Consider the following 15,245-nt stretch of genomic DNA (forward strand, 5'->3'; position numbering starts at 1 on the left):
CTAGGATGATAGATGAGAACAATTACACAGGTCAAACTGCAAGAGAAAAAACACTTTGTATCCTGACAGTTCAACATCAGTCTCTGTCTGCCTCAGCTCCTGATGTGCCTCTTGGAACCCCAGTTCTCACCAGGCAGGACAGACTTTTCTGCTGGAAAGCACTGTAGCAATGTGTGACCAGGCCACCATAGTATATATCACAATGCCTGAAATGTCTTGCAGGTAACTTCAATGTCCTCCTGAACAACCAAGGTCTTTGAGCATAAGTTTCCCAGCACATGTCGCCAGTATACAGAGAGATCATGAAAACTTAAGCTACAATTCCCCACAGCAAAGCTTCCCATCCACTCCTACCAAGGAAAACATTCTTTACTCAGATGGCAGTGAGGCACAGGCACCATTTGCCCAGAGAAGCTGCGGATGCCCCATCCCTGCAGGTGCTCAAGGTCAGGCTGGATGGGGTGCTGGGCAGACAGGTCTAGTGCTTGGCAACTCTGCCCATGGCAGGGGGTTGAAGCTCAATGATCTTTAAGGTCCTTTCCAACCGAAGTCATAACATGATTGTATGATTTCAGTTCTAAACTCCAGATTTCCCCAATCCTTCTGATTGTGAAGCAATCAGTATTTTACTTTCACGATGTATCAGAAATAAAGAAAGAACAGCTAAGGCTATGTGTGGAAAACATGTTTATTTGAGCTCATTCTAAGGAAAAGCTTAACAAAATATTGTATTTAGATTCTATTATTAACAGCTGAGTCTAAGGAAAGCAACATAAGAATTCCCAACTATTTTAATCCTGAGCCAAGTGTGCCATCTGTTCTCACGAAGCATGCCAGTCACCACAAGATGGACCAGAGTATACCACAGAGTGTAGTGCAGTCGAGGACTGGTACATAAAACAAGATGCTATGAGTGATAGAAGGGTGTCAACAACAGTGGCAAAAAACAAACACACAAAAACAACCACACTCAGCACAACCTACACACAGTCTTACTAAGTGCCAGAACTAATGTAGCCAGGTATAAACTGGAAGAGGGTAGATTTAGACTAGATATCATGAAGAAATTCTTTACTGATGTTGGTGAGACACTGGAACAGGCTGCCCAGTGAGGCTGTGGATGTCCCCTCCCAGGAAGCATTCAAGGCCAGGCTGAATGGGGCTGTGAGCAACCTGGCCTAGAGGGAGGTGTCCCTGCCTATAGCAGAACTAGATGATCTCAAAGGTCCCTTCCAACCCAGCCATTCTATGATTCTGTGATTCTCAGCTCTATGTGGCTGTTTTGCCTAAAGAGGGCTGAGCTCTGATTAGAGGTTTCCCTGAGCAGGAATACTTTTCGTAGCTTTCCTACAAGTTATCTTCCAATGTTCCTAAACTTGAGCACTAATTATGCAATTCCTCCCTATCAAATAACCTTCCTCCTCTCTGCCTTCCACATTGTTACCTTCAAATTACCACAAAAATCAGTCATCTCTGAAACAAGAAGTTAGTAATTCATAAATTTCCAGATCATAACATAAAATAGTAATAATTACAGATAGCACAGCAGAACATTCAGCTAGTAAAGGCACAGAAGCTCCATATACCCCTACAGTTGTATTATAATCAAATAACAGGGTCAGGAGAAAAATAAATGGACTGTATCCCTTTCCTACCTCATCACTGCTGAAGACATTTTCCAAAAACTTAAGTTACCTGGACAGATACCAACTTATATCTTTCACCAAGAACAGAATAAAAGAAAAATAAAAATTTATTAAAAAAAAAAAAAAAGCCTCAATGCATGTGATACATCTACTATCTCATTAATGCATGAAGCACATAATACACAAAGATCTCCCCAAACACAAATCATTTTCCCATGCAGGCTCTTTTGTACCATATTCTACCTTCACAAACTCATATGTCAAAGTTCTGCCCTGCATTAGCTTCCTAATAATTCAATCTATAATCCTTGTTTGGTTTTGTTTTGTTTTCTTTTTAAATGAAGCCTAAAACGAACGTCAAGCATTACTAAATGTAACATGCAATAATACAAAGCCTTATTTCCAGCACTTAAGAGATTTCCTCACTACGCTTACAGTAACTCCCATTGTGAGATAAATAAGCTACTATTAAACCATCGTGAGTCTCAGACCAAATACAGCAGTCAGCCTTCTCTAAAAATCCTCTTTCTGGAAGGCTGAAAAGCTGTGTTCCATGAAATCTGGCACTGCATCAACAGATCTCCATGGAGCTGGCAGGGCAGGAGTGTTCCAGAGACCAGCTTCAAGGAAAAAGAACATTCTCACTATCTATAATCAATCACTTAGAAGAGGCTTCAGCAACTTTTTCCAGTTACAGTAATCAAATCTTAGCTAAGATTACTGGGGATACAGATTTTTCCGGTGATAATCCTAAATTGTTTTTAAAGTCTGTTTTCTTCCAGTATTTCAAATTAGTGCACGTAAACATGTTTCGTGGAACCTATTTTAACTACATAGGTAGAATCTACTTTCTTTCTTTTTTATATAGATATGCTGTATGTATTTATATACGTTATATGGATATATAAATTTACGTATGTATCAGTTTTGAAAATGTTAGTACTGTTTTTGAAGAGTACTAACTTTCAGAACCTAATATTGAGCATCTGGGAGCATCGTGCTGACTCCATCTATCTCCAGTTCTGCTTTTAGTCAATATCAAGTGTTGAAGAGTTGGAAGGAAAATAGAGTAGTATAATACTGCACTATTATACTGTGTAATAATATAGAATAGCACAGTAGCAGAGTAAAAGCAGATCTGAACTAAATAAATGCAGTTTGCAAGGAAGAACGGCACCACCCACTAGTGGTTTTCTGCTTGTAGACCTCCAGGGATGTTCAAAGACTTCAAAAGGAATTAGGAAATATGCCATAGGAAACTATGGCTAGAGAGGACATTAGCAAGCTGTGTGGTACAACAGGAGCTGACGAGGGGGTGCTGATGATCCTGTGTCTGCATTATACCCGTTTTTTGGGAAGAGAAGTGGGATATTTGTTCCAAACAAGCTCTCCAAGTATCATGACCCATTAGATTCTGCTCACCACTACAAATGCTCCTAGAGAGCACCTTACAGTTCTGTATTACTCAAAAAAGAAAATCATTTGTACACCCCACAGCTGGGGGGATCTGCAGCATCAAAATATGCCTGATTGTGGTAGAGTTACTATTTCTAGTATCTACTATATTAGTAGAATTACTAATACTTAAGATTTCAGAGGTCAGGCTTTTTTCTCCCCAGGACTCTACAGTCGCTTAGGAGAACAGCAGGAGAGCAGAGAAGGAGATGCTGTCCCAACGTTCTCACTATGATCAAAGACCTGAACTGAATTCTACTTGTGTAATTGTACACAGGGAGTCCTCAGATCTTCAAGAGGATCCAAACCAATATGACAGCATGTTGCTATAGGCTCAGAAGCCTATTCACTATGTAAAGGTCAAAAAAGAACTAAATTTATTTTGCTTTTTTGGGGACAAGGTGAATAGGGAAGGGAAAACACTTGGGAAAAAAACTGTCATCCCAAGGCTGAAAACCTGCCACATAGTAGATTTCAATTATGCCTCACCACAGTTTTAGTGAATGAAGGTTTCACAGGAAAGAAGGGAATAAAGATACTTTATGCACAAAATTCATGGCTTTATCTACCTCTTTCCCTCCAACACACTCAGCCACCAAACGCCTGGGGAAGGACCTCATCTTCCCACTAGCTGGCAGCCATCCTGCTGGCAGCAAACCACATACCAAAGCCTTGGCAGTAAGGCCAATGAAAAAACACTAAAGAAAAGGACTGCCTACGTTTGGCAAAGTTACCACCCCAAAAGAGCACCAGAAAGCCTGTTACAGCAAGGTTGCATAGTACCTGTGTTACTACAGTATCTGTACACTTAGATATTGTATTTACTCTCCGAAGTTGAGAAAAGCAAGCAGCATCTCAGCTATATAGTTGAGGAAGACAAAGCTATTTGATTATGCTTACGGGCTCTCAGGGACTGTAGAAGGACTGGAAATTGGACATAGATCACACCAATACCGAGCAATAAATGCTTCAACTACAAGGTGAGTTATGTTTCCTCAGAAGCAAAACCCAGCTATTGCCTTAGGACCCACTCCACTTAAAGCTGTGCTTTTTATGGCAGCTGCGAACCAACTACTCCTTGATTTAATTAAACGGATTATTTTCCCCATTCCCTCTTTCAACCTCTCTGCTATCGTAACTGCTGCTCCTGGCTGAGCTACTTGCAGGCTGGAATCAGACGTAAGCAAACAGAAACATAATCCAAAGGAAAGAAGCCAAAGCAGTTTATGGAATTACTGCCCTTATAGTCGGGACTACGTAAGTGATAGTGAGAGCACTCAATCTGCTTTGGTACTAAGAAAAACAGTAAGAAAGACAGAAAGACAGATAGAAAGACAGACAGAAAGACAGTTAGTGATTCAAGTTAACCTCTCATACAGAAACAGAACAGAGACATTGAAAAGACCAGTTACATCTAGTTGTACAGGTGAATAGCAAGCTAAACAGAAGTGATTACTTAATGTTAAAACTAAACCTGAAAGATACGTTGGCCTGGGTGATTAATAACAGCTTTTGCAAGATCCTGCATCAATACTGTCATTGGAGGAAGATTTAAATCTTGTCATTCTTGTTGCTAGGAATATAAAACTGTGCTAAACAGCTCAGAGTTGTGGAAATTTTCTGTCACCCTCTGTTGTCCCATCTCCCAAAATCACTTTGGAGGCCCAGTAACAGATTCTGTTCGCAGACCAACAAAATCTTACTGGACAGAAGAAAATAGGCATTTCTCATATATTTATTCCCATGACTCACAGAAGCATCTGATGCATTGTAAGGTCTGTGTTACATGACGTTTCTCCTGCATACACTATGAATGATATTTCCCTTGTTAGACATGTAGTTTATTCATATCTGCATCATTTTCATAAAAAAGATGCTTTTGTTGAATGTTAGTGTGGTATATGTTGGTTTAAATGGTTTATCTGCAAATAACAAAATAGCATATACCTATAAATGTTTAGGACCAAATTAATTTAAAAGGCATGAAGTATTAAAAGATTTTTATGTTTGTTTCAATAAATGTACTCTGAAAGGTGAAAGGAGACTCCATAACCTCTCAGGGTAGTTTGTTCCAGTGCTTTGTTGCCCTCAAAGTAAAGCAGCTTTTCATCACGTTCAGTGGGAACTTCCTGTGTTCTGGTCTGTGCCTGCTGCCTCTCATCCCCTCCTTTTCTCAGCTGACCTAGACAGAAAGCATCCGGGGGATGCAAAGAATACTCAAAGGCTCTCCTTATGCCTTTGGTCTCTACGTATGGCCTGTCACAGAAGATTTGTAATGAAGGTGCTGAGAGTTTTCCCTTAAGTGAAACGCACGCCTTTCAAAAACAAAAAGTTTTGCAAAGATGACGTAACACAATAATAATCATCTTTTGTTTTGCACACCGAGTCAGAGACAATTATCATCAGTTCCCAACTGCATCATGCATCAGTGCTCGCTTCCCCCAAAGTGTTCTCTCATCTAAAACCATCATGACTGTATTGCAAACCTCTAAACAGAATTTCCATTTTTCAGGGCTATTTCTGCACTTCCATCTGAACATATCACTGTTTTAAAAAGGAAATTTGTGTTCTTTGAGGAAAGTCAGAAGCCAGGGCTCCATCTCCCTTCATCAGGCAGTGAGGTCAGGTCCTCCTCCTTCCCTTCAAACACCACATTCTCAGCTTCACAGCCTCAACAAGCTAAGAAGCATGCCTCCATCCCAGCACTGGTGTTGCTGTCATCCTTGTGACCACCTTGGAAAACACAATTATTAGTTTAAATTCCACTGAGCTGGCGAGACCTCACAGTTCAAAAGGAGAGGGCTTTTTGACCATGGCTGCAAGCAGCTGGCCACGGTGCATGAGAACTGCTCTCACCAGCTCTGTTTTGAGGCTCCAGAAGGCGGCAGTATCACAGTTGTAAGCATCCTGCCTAAGGCTGTTTGAGAATCACAACAAATTAAGCAAAATTTGTACAACTGCATTAGAGACCAGAGATTCTGTAGATTAACAAGTTAACATTAGGCACTGATGCCAATTCTCAAGAAGTATCATTTGAGTCATCTAAGAATCATAAAGGTTGAAAAAGACCTAAGATCATCTGGTCCAACCATTCACCTATCACCAATATTGCTCATCTAAACCATGTCCTCAGGTACTACATCTACCCTTTCTTTTAACACCTCCAGGGATGATGAGACTGCCATTCCCTGGGCAGCCCACTCCAATGCCTCACTGCTCTTCCTGAGACGAAATTCTTCCTAATACCCAACCTGAATCTCCCCTGGCATGACTTGAGACCATTCCTGCTTGTCCTACCACAGCTACCTGAGAGAAGAAGCCAACCCTCATCTCATCACAACCTCCTTTCAGGCCGTAGAGAGCAATATGGTCTCCTGAAGATTACATTATACTGTCCTTTCACACACCAAATTACATAACTAATCAATTCTTACATTGCTTTCAACTACGCTTTAAATAGTCAATGTAATCTACAGAGACAAGCCGCATATATGGAAAAATCAAGCCATCAGAGACTAATTGACACACAGTTCAAGAAGCAATTTAACCACATCAGTTTAAATTTAGAAACCGATTCAGTTAAATCAGTGCACAGACAACTGAGATTTAAACCTCATCTTCGAGCAGATTCCCACATACTAACTGTATAATTCTGAAGGGGAGTTACTGTAATGCCTAAATCCAACCTAAATCTTCCCTCCCTCAACTTAAAACCATTTCTCCTCGTCCTGCTGTTATCTACCCTTTCAAAGAATTGATTCCCCTCCTCTCTGTAGGCTCCCTACAGGACAGCTACAGAAAAGAAGGAGAGAGACTCTTTAGCAGAGCCTGTGGTGACAGAACAAGAGGAAACGGTTTCAAGCTCAAAGAGGGCAGATTTAGTTTAGATGTAAGGAAAACATTTTTTACAGTGTGAGTGGTGAGGCATGGAACAGGTTGCCCAGAGATGTGGTTGATGCCCCATCCCTGGAGACTTTCCAGATAAGGCTGGATAAGGCCCTGGGCAACCTGACCTAGCTGTGATATCCCTGTTCACTGCAGGAGAGTTGGACTAGACGGCCTTCAGAAGTCTCTTCCAACTCTAAGGATTCTGTGATTCTATGAAGTCCCAATGAGAAATAAATGCACGCTGCATAGAATCCAAAGCCAATACATGCAAGAGTTAAGCCCAGATACTAAGTCTCCTTTAAAATCAAGATCAGAAAACATCATAAGCTCATGAACAATGCATGCATCTCTCAATTAAGATCAGAATCTGTGATCATATTTCTTTGATTTTTAAGTCAGCTCTACTAAAAAATAGATTCACATCAACTTGACTTTACTCACTTGTAATGCAAAGATTTAGGGACACTCTTTCCTCTTTCACAGGACATTTCCCCCACCTCCACAGGGCACTCAATTCAGAAACACCGTCCTGCCTCTCTCTCCTAACACTGCTATATAATTAATGAACTTCAGCTTTTTGCTGAGTGAGTCAGTGTTTTTCATTAGTTTACTATAGCTGGGCAGAAAGAAATAGGCTTCTGGAGAACAGTAGGAGAATTCTGGACAACTCAGCCAGCAAAAAGCTGGCACTTTAAGGAATCTGTACCTTTCACAAATATTTAACAGTTGTATTTTATTTTGAGCAACTTCACAACTATTGGGCTCTTCGCATAAGCAAAACACACTAGGAAACCTGGAGAAGAAGAGACAAGACACACTGATCATCCAAGTGAGGATAAGAATGACTCAAAAACACCTTACTATACATGCAAAACAGGTTATTTCACAGAGGTTGGAAATAAGGGGTCTCTCCCACAAACAGCTAAACACTACTTTCAACCTAATCATCTTCTCAAAAGGAAGAACATTAAACATGCCCCCCAGGTTTTAGGTTTCTCTGCTTCCCATTACAGATGTAGAAAAGCTGCAGTCTCTTAAAATCAGCACATCTTTACTTACACTAACAAAACTGCCTAAAGCTTGGCAGAAGTCCTTTCTACTTCAACCTGCACAGTCCATATCTTCCATCACAACCAAGCAGATGCAACACAGCTTCTTCTTGCTTTCCCACAAACAGAAAACATGTTCTGCATCCAGAAGTGTGGGTTGTATGTGAGCATCCCAGCCAACACAGAGGGCTGAGGAAAAGAGGGTTTTTCCATGGGATGTTAATTTAATATCAATAAATATAAACCTTTTATTATCCATTGAACTTTTTAGGCAAGCAGTCAAACATGTAACCTCAGCAGATTTGGTTTAAATCTCTAAGACAGCACATCAGCAAAGTACAGATTATAGAGGGTAAAATAATTAATGGATGCAAATTTAAAATCCGATATTTCCTGAGCATCCACAAACACAATAAATTTATTTCTGTTTTCTACACAACAAGATTACTATCTAAATAACAGTCTTCTGGGCTATCAGTGTGTTTTACCATTTGTTTCAGTGCCTAATACAGCCCATCTTCAACATGAGAGAAATACTAGCCTGATTCACAATCATAATTCAAAGCCTTCTGGACAGTTTCCAAACTTCAGCATTGGTCTTCAGTTTAAGAAGTTTACCACAGCTTTAAATAATAGAGTCATACATGGCAAAGTGTGTTCAATAAGAGGTCAATTGACTAACTCACCATTTAAAAAAGGGAGTAGAGAATATCCTTCCTGTTAACTCGTTTGAGAAAATGGTTGTTCTGTAACTTGCTAGCACTCTCAGGTGGCTTTATCTGCAATCAGAAAGACAAAATCATCAGTAATTTTGACTTCTCAATATCAGAATGACAAACTAAATATATACATTAAAAACCAGGCTCATTGATCAATTAAAATACTAAAAACATGTATGAGTTTCTAGAGACACTATGAGCTAAACACTAACATCATGCTAGAGCTTAATTATATTTCCAAAGGTCAGAAAAATGCTTGGCTATTTCATAATTAAGGCCCCTGTTTTTAACAAGAAATATCTAGAGAGGAAGTAAGATTGACCCACTTAAAGATGGGGATGGGAAAATGGAAGATAATGGCTTATAGTAAAGCATAATAAAACACGGGTTTGAGTCCCACTGAGACACTTCACAGTAGATTAAATATTACTTAGATACATACTTGCTAAAACAAACCAACTAAAAATGTAATGAGCAGCTCATGCAATAATAAAGTATTGTCTCCACAAAAGCATTACAGATTTTAGCTCCAAGAGAATAGTTCACCACTCCCCCTGAATTTCCTCTATCCTCCCTCAAAGTATCATAACTTTACCAGCATGCTGGCCTCCCTCTCAATTCCAATAAGCAGTGCTGCAGTGGACACCTATTGCAAACAATGCACCTCCTCCTGTTAGTAGTAGTTAGATAGCTACCAACATCTGCTCGTCGACCAAGATCTTGATCCTCACTGAAGTGTTCATATGCATTCAGAAGGAACTGTTCTGAATATCCATATAATGAAATGCACATCAGTATAAGTTCATTCATACACAGAGATCTTCCCATCTTATCACAAGGATTTGTGCACTACGTGGGGAAGAGATGCCTTTCAAATGTGAGCTGCATGCGTGACTAAAATTATATCACAAAGTACCCGGTTAACATCAGTGATCTGAATTGAATAACAGAATCATAAATGTTGGAAAAGTCCACTAAAATCACCCAGTCAAACCATCAGCTCATCAGCACCATGCCCATTACTCTACACCCATATTGAGAAGATAGTTTTTGCAGTCATTCACAGGGAGCTTACTTTCCTTTCTAGCAACTTCTGTACCTGATTGAGCGAGGGAAAACATAGAAACCTGGCAACCTTTCCTGCAACTGGAAACTGAAAAATCACCCCAGTGATTTCATGAGCACACAGGTTACAGTTATTTATTCAGTTATACTCATGGCTTGAGAAGTAGCAGATCTGATTTAGATCTAGACTGAGAAAATCCTACAAAACATATGTCTTTAGAGCATTAGCTTAGTACAAGGTGACTGGAACTTTATAAGAAACTTAAACCCTCCAGTACCATGCTATTAGGATGGCTTGATGCAACAGTCTGTAGGGCTGCACTATATAAATAGAATCACTGAATCCACCCTCTGATGAATGAACTCTGCTCAGGTCAGCAACGTGTACAGCCTACAGTGAAGGGAAGAATGCCAAGAATTACCGTATGGATGGTGAGGATGAGGATCTTGCACATTTTTCATGGTCAAATGATATCAAGTATGCTGGCATTTATTCCAGCAGACAGCGTAAATCCTTATACCATTAAAACATCCAGTCATGGCCAACACCAAGACACGGCCAACACCAAGATGTTTTGTGTCTTCTCTTCAACTGACATTTTTCTGATTTATTTGTAACTAAAATATTAAACAAAAACCAACAGAGAACACAGGAATGGAACACAATGAGAAAGCCCATAATTTCTCCGTATGTTTTCTATATTTAAGACAGATAACTATGATGAAAAATATAATGCAGATGCACAGAGTATGAGATAAAGGAAAATACAATTCAATACACCGTTACCAGCCCAAATCTCCATCTCCTAGCACAACCAAATATACACACTTCCTTTTGAATGGATTCTCTTTTCTGTAAGATCTCCAAGAGGAAAGAAATCCCAACAGAAATCATTTAAAGAAAAAAAATGCACACATTACCTAGCACATCAGTGACTCCTCTGCCAAGCACCACATTTGACTTACAATGACTGATGAAATTACAGAAAGTACTCAACAGTTTCAATAGGATACAATTTTAGAGAAAGAAAACGTACAAAACTGAGTTCTGCACAGAAATATATACACAGCTGAATTGTGTTTAAAATCAGTGTTTTAAAAGTTTCTAAACAGAACTCTTAGTATGCAAGCAATTTAAAGAACAAGCTATATGGCATACAGAGGATTACCTCAGAAATCCATAGAGGAAAAGGATTTAATGCAAAACATAACTTTTATACAGATTGAGGATTAAAAGTATTCGAACAGTAGGTCATCATCAAAATGGTGAAAAAAGGATTTTACGGTGAAGTCTGCTTTGTAGGATGGGGGGAAGGGTTTTTAAAACATGGTTTCATCCATGGACATCCAAAGCTTACTACTGTAGTTCAAATTAAAACAGCAGCTGTTATTACATACATAGAAAAGGAAGTGTTTACAATTTTCAGTACTGATTTGCCTTTACGGTTTCCTGTACTCAGAAGCATGCAACTAAAATCTTGCACTGAAGCTCTATAAAAGTAATCTGGAAAACTCAAAGAGCTACTGGCGTCTTGGAAGAGCAGAAAAAAGAGGTCTGAATGAAGTACTTCTACGTGGCATGGGGTGCTATTCTACAGCACCAAGCAAGGGGCTTGTAGTGGCCTATCCTCAGCAGCTTTGATGAGATTGATAAAGATAACTACAAAGTCTCTTCTCTTTCAACTGGGTCTGAGCCAGATCTCAGTCTTCAACTCAGACATGACAGCTGCAGCACAAAGGAAGACACAGCAGCTCATGTTTTCCAGGTGGTTTTAACTTAAGATTCAGTAGCTGCTGTCCAAACTCCAAGCCTCCAAAGACATCTAGAGATGCAGACTTAGGATATATGCTGTCCTTGGAGTGTGTAGGGTGATCTGCCCTCTCCTGAGCTATTTAAGCATAGCTCCCTACCTTCCTGAGAATAGCTTTGATGGTCAGACTTTGTTTCAGCATCTAGTGCATCCACTGCCATTAATTCTTTCCAAGTGAGTTTATGCTCCTGGAGTTTTGCTTTGAAGCATACAACAAAGCAAAAATATTCAACCTGTATCTAATACCTCTCTTATTCATTGTCACTCATTGGATTATGGTAAAAATATTTACTGCTTGACGATATTAGACAGATGTGCGTCAACCAGAAGCTGGAATTTATCTCTGGTTAAATACTTGTCCTTCTGAGATTTCACCATCTAGAAAAGACAGTCAGCTAAGACCATGAGCCAGACAGTGACAGCACTGGTCTGCCAGGCATTGTGGCAGGTAAGAAGCATGTTAGCATTGACCAGCCCCCAGATGTCACCTCTTTGGCACCTCAGTAGTTAGAGGCTTGCCCAGGCCAACACTCTTCTTGGACAGCCAACACAGATTCTTCACTCCAAACAAAGCCAAATCCAAAGATAACATCATGCTAGACTGCCTTCTAGGTCTCTTAATATACCAATATCAAACACAGAGCAGGTATAATTCTTTCACTCTGTCATCTTAGATCTAAACAGTAAAGATTCTCCAATCACTGAGAAATACAGACAGGTGCAACACATGTTTAAGTACCCCAGCCAGAAAGAAAACCCACTGGATCACTGAAGATACTCACCCACCCTGGCTCGAGGCAAGACAGATACAGGCCTTCAAGTTAAATGTTTCAGCAGTGGATATGGTGACATGAGCAGTACAAACAACATTCAGATAACCAACAAGCAACACTGGAAGCAAAAAAAGAAGCTGCCCATTGCCCCAACAAGAATTAAGAAATTGTTCAGTTCAGATTACTCTGTAAATAGTAGAAGGTTATGTGGTTTATAGCTGACTACAACATTAGAGAAAAGTAGAAGAATAACAGAAGCATGACCTGCACGCAAGAACACGGCACACTGAAAAAATACAAAGTCAAAAATACCACACATACACATATGTACCCCTAAAAAGAAACACCTAAGAACTTAGATTGATAAATGAAGTTGAGAAGGCTTCAGAATGCCTAAGGAAAAAAAGTAAAACAAATCTGATATTTCCTTTCATAGCATCACAGCTATGAAGAAGAGCAAAAAGGAAGGAGACAGCAGTAAGATTATGTACTTAAAACTTTGTATCTTTCAACACAGTAATCCACTGTCTTGATCTAAAACTTAACTGTCAAAATATATCACAATGGTAATCACTATGCTTTACTTGACTTCCAATATAGTTCTCATAACTCCTTTTAAAATGTTAGGATGTAAATGCAGAGAAAAACATTCAGTGGTTGAAATAGGTATCTACACAAACTTTATACACGCATTTATCATAGTCCATACTAAATAAAGATCAGAAAAGTCAGATACTTTCTATAAAAAACAAACAACCACCACGGTCAGTGTTTTCTATTGGAACACATTTCTACTTTGGACAAGCAACCAGCTGCCCTCAAAAGCAGTATCTTACAGAAGCAATTTCCACGAATAAATTTTGATACGGTAAAAAAAAAATCTAGATAGGATAATCAAGTCTAATATACCAAAAACACAGCTGTAGTTCTTAGTATGTATAATATTTTATACGTACATTCCAGATCTCCCTTACCAATTCATATTAATGCGACTGCAGGTTTCTCAGTCAGCCTCTTGCCTATGATCCTTCTTCAGTCTTCCAACAACCATAAAAATATCCATTCCAACTACATTTTCAACGACCCCATTGCACTCCTCTACTGAAGGGTCTGAAAGTCACAAATAATGTATGTTGATTTCACAAGTTAAAGAGAACTGCAGAATTGTAAGGGTTGAAAGGGAACTCTGGAAATCAACTAGTCCAACTCCACAGCTAAAGCAGGTTTCCTAGAGTAGGTTATACAGAAAAGAGTTACACAGGAGAGCATCCAGAGATTTTGATTACTTCAGGTCAACCAGTTCACAATCCACCTCACTGTTCATTCATCTGTCCCACATCCTCTAAGCTTACCCATGAAGATATTATGAGGGACAGCCTCAAAAGCCTTACTGAAGACAGGGTACTCAGCACGTGCTGCTCTCTCCTCATCTACCCAGCCAACCACAGCACCACAGAAGGCTACCACATCAGTCAAGCATAATTTCCTTCTGGTGAATCCAAGTTGGCTATTCCAATCAGATTCTCCTTGACCAAGGGGAAGTTTTCCTTTCCCCAGATTCTTTCTTATCTCCAAGGCCTGGCATTCACAGAATCACAGAATCACAGGGGTTGGAAGGGACCTCCAGAGATCATCAAGTCCAACCCCCCTGCCAAAGCAGGATCCCTACAGCAGGTCGCACAAGTAGGCATCCAGGCGGGTCTTGAATATCTCCAGAGAAGGAGACTCCACAACCTCCCTGGGCAGCCTGTTCCAGTGCTCCGTCACCTCACCGTAAAGAAGTTCTTGCGCACATTGGTGTGGAACTTCCTACGCTCCAGCTTCTGGCCATTTCCCCTTGTCCTGTCTCCACACATGCTGAAAACAGTCTTTCTCGCCCTTGACCTCCCTTGTTAGGTTTAATTGCAAGTGGAATTTAAGTAAGATGCAAAATATCTTAACTCTGGGGGAAAAAAAAAATCTTAGAAGTCTTGAAGAAGTGATAACTGTTTGCTGAAAGGCAGAAGGCATCATTAAATCTATATCAATTTTTTCACTCAAAGAGCAAAAGCTACTCTCTACTACTAAGCAGAAAGGGAAAGAAAGCAGGCCACGTGCCTAACATAATGCCATGCCTTCTGAGGAGGGTCCAAAACAACGGTGTGGCTTCTACTTGATAATGGAAGCAATCAGGTCTTTTGGTTATTACCATTTTATTGAAGAACAGGAAGGAGAAGGGAAAGGACAGCAAGAAATCTGGCACAGATTCAGATCCAAGTCTTCCCATCACCACACAGGAACACACAGTGCTTTGGGGCTCTAGCTCCACATCCCAAAGGACAGAGACTGAGCAGCACAGCTGTGACACAGAGCTTCCCCTTCTTGCCTCACAGCTGCCTGGGGTTGGCGGAGGAGCAGCACAGAAACAAGCTGTTACAGAAAAGGGAGGTTCTGTAAAAGTTTGAGAACTGCTGGTGTTAAGTGCATGACGTGTTTGCTCAAAAACACAAGCATGTGTTTGACAGCTATAGGAAAGCCAGCAAGCAAAGACTGAGAATTCGATGCTTGATCTGATCTTTGTTCTCTCACCGTGACTGAAATACTCCTGTAGCTCTACATAGGTCAAGTTTGTGACTAAAATTTGCTGTGGTGGTACAAGCACCACCATCACCTGAGCTGACCACACACATTGTCACAAATTACAAAATTCCTGGAAATTCTGCATCAAGCACAGTGAATTGAAGCAAGCTGAGAAGGTATAGAATCTTTTTCTTAAAAGCTCTTTTATGAAGAACCACTTTAAAGTATCACCTGATCCCATAGGCTACAGTTTTTCACGAACAACAGAGCAGGGATGCCT

At 40.1% G+C, this 15,245-nt stretch overlaps 1 protein-coding gene across 7 annotated transcripts in view; it reads right to left on the reverse strand.

Moving 5' to 3' along the window:
* The window catches only part of WASF3 (WASP family member 3), a 63,325-nt gene that overhangs the window by 35,530 nt on the left and 12,550 nt on the right, over positions 1 to 15,245 (reverse strand). For 5 of the 7 annotated variants that reach the window (XM_031615602.2, XM_090133795.1, XM_090133793.1 and 2 more), the window contains one exon: positions 8,725 to 8,817. The gene's annotated coding sequence lies outside the window, so the exon portion shown is untranslated. Of the gene's footprint in view, positions 1 to 8,724; positions 8,818 to 10,100; positions 10,214 to 13,380; positions 13,399 to 15,245 lie in introns of those variants that run through there. The other 2 variants (XM_090133796.1, XM_090133797.1) reach the window with 2 other exon arrangements.

The sequence above is a fragment of the Phasianus colchicus genome, chromosome 1 (assembly GCF_987193195.1).
Source record: "Phasianus colchicus chromosome 1, bPhaCol1.hap1.1, whole genome shotgun sequence".
Classification (NCBI taxonomy): domain Eukaryota; kingdom Metazoa; phylum Chordata; class Aves; order Galliformes; family Phasianidae; genus Phasianus; species Phasianus colchicus.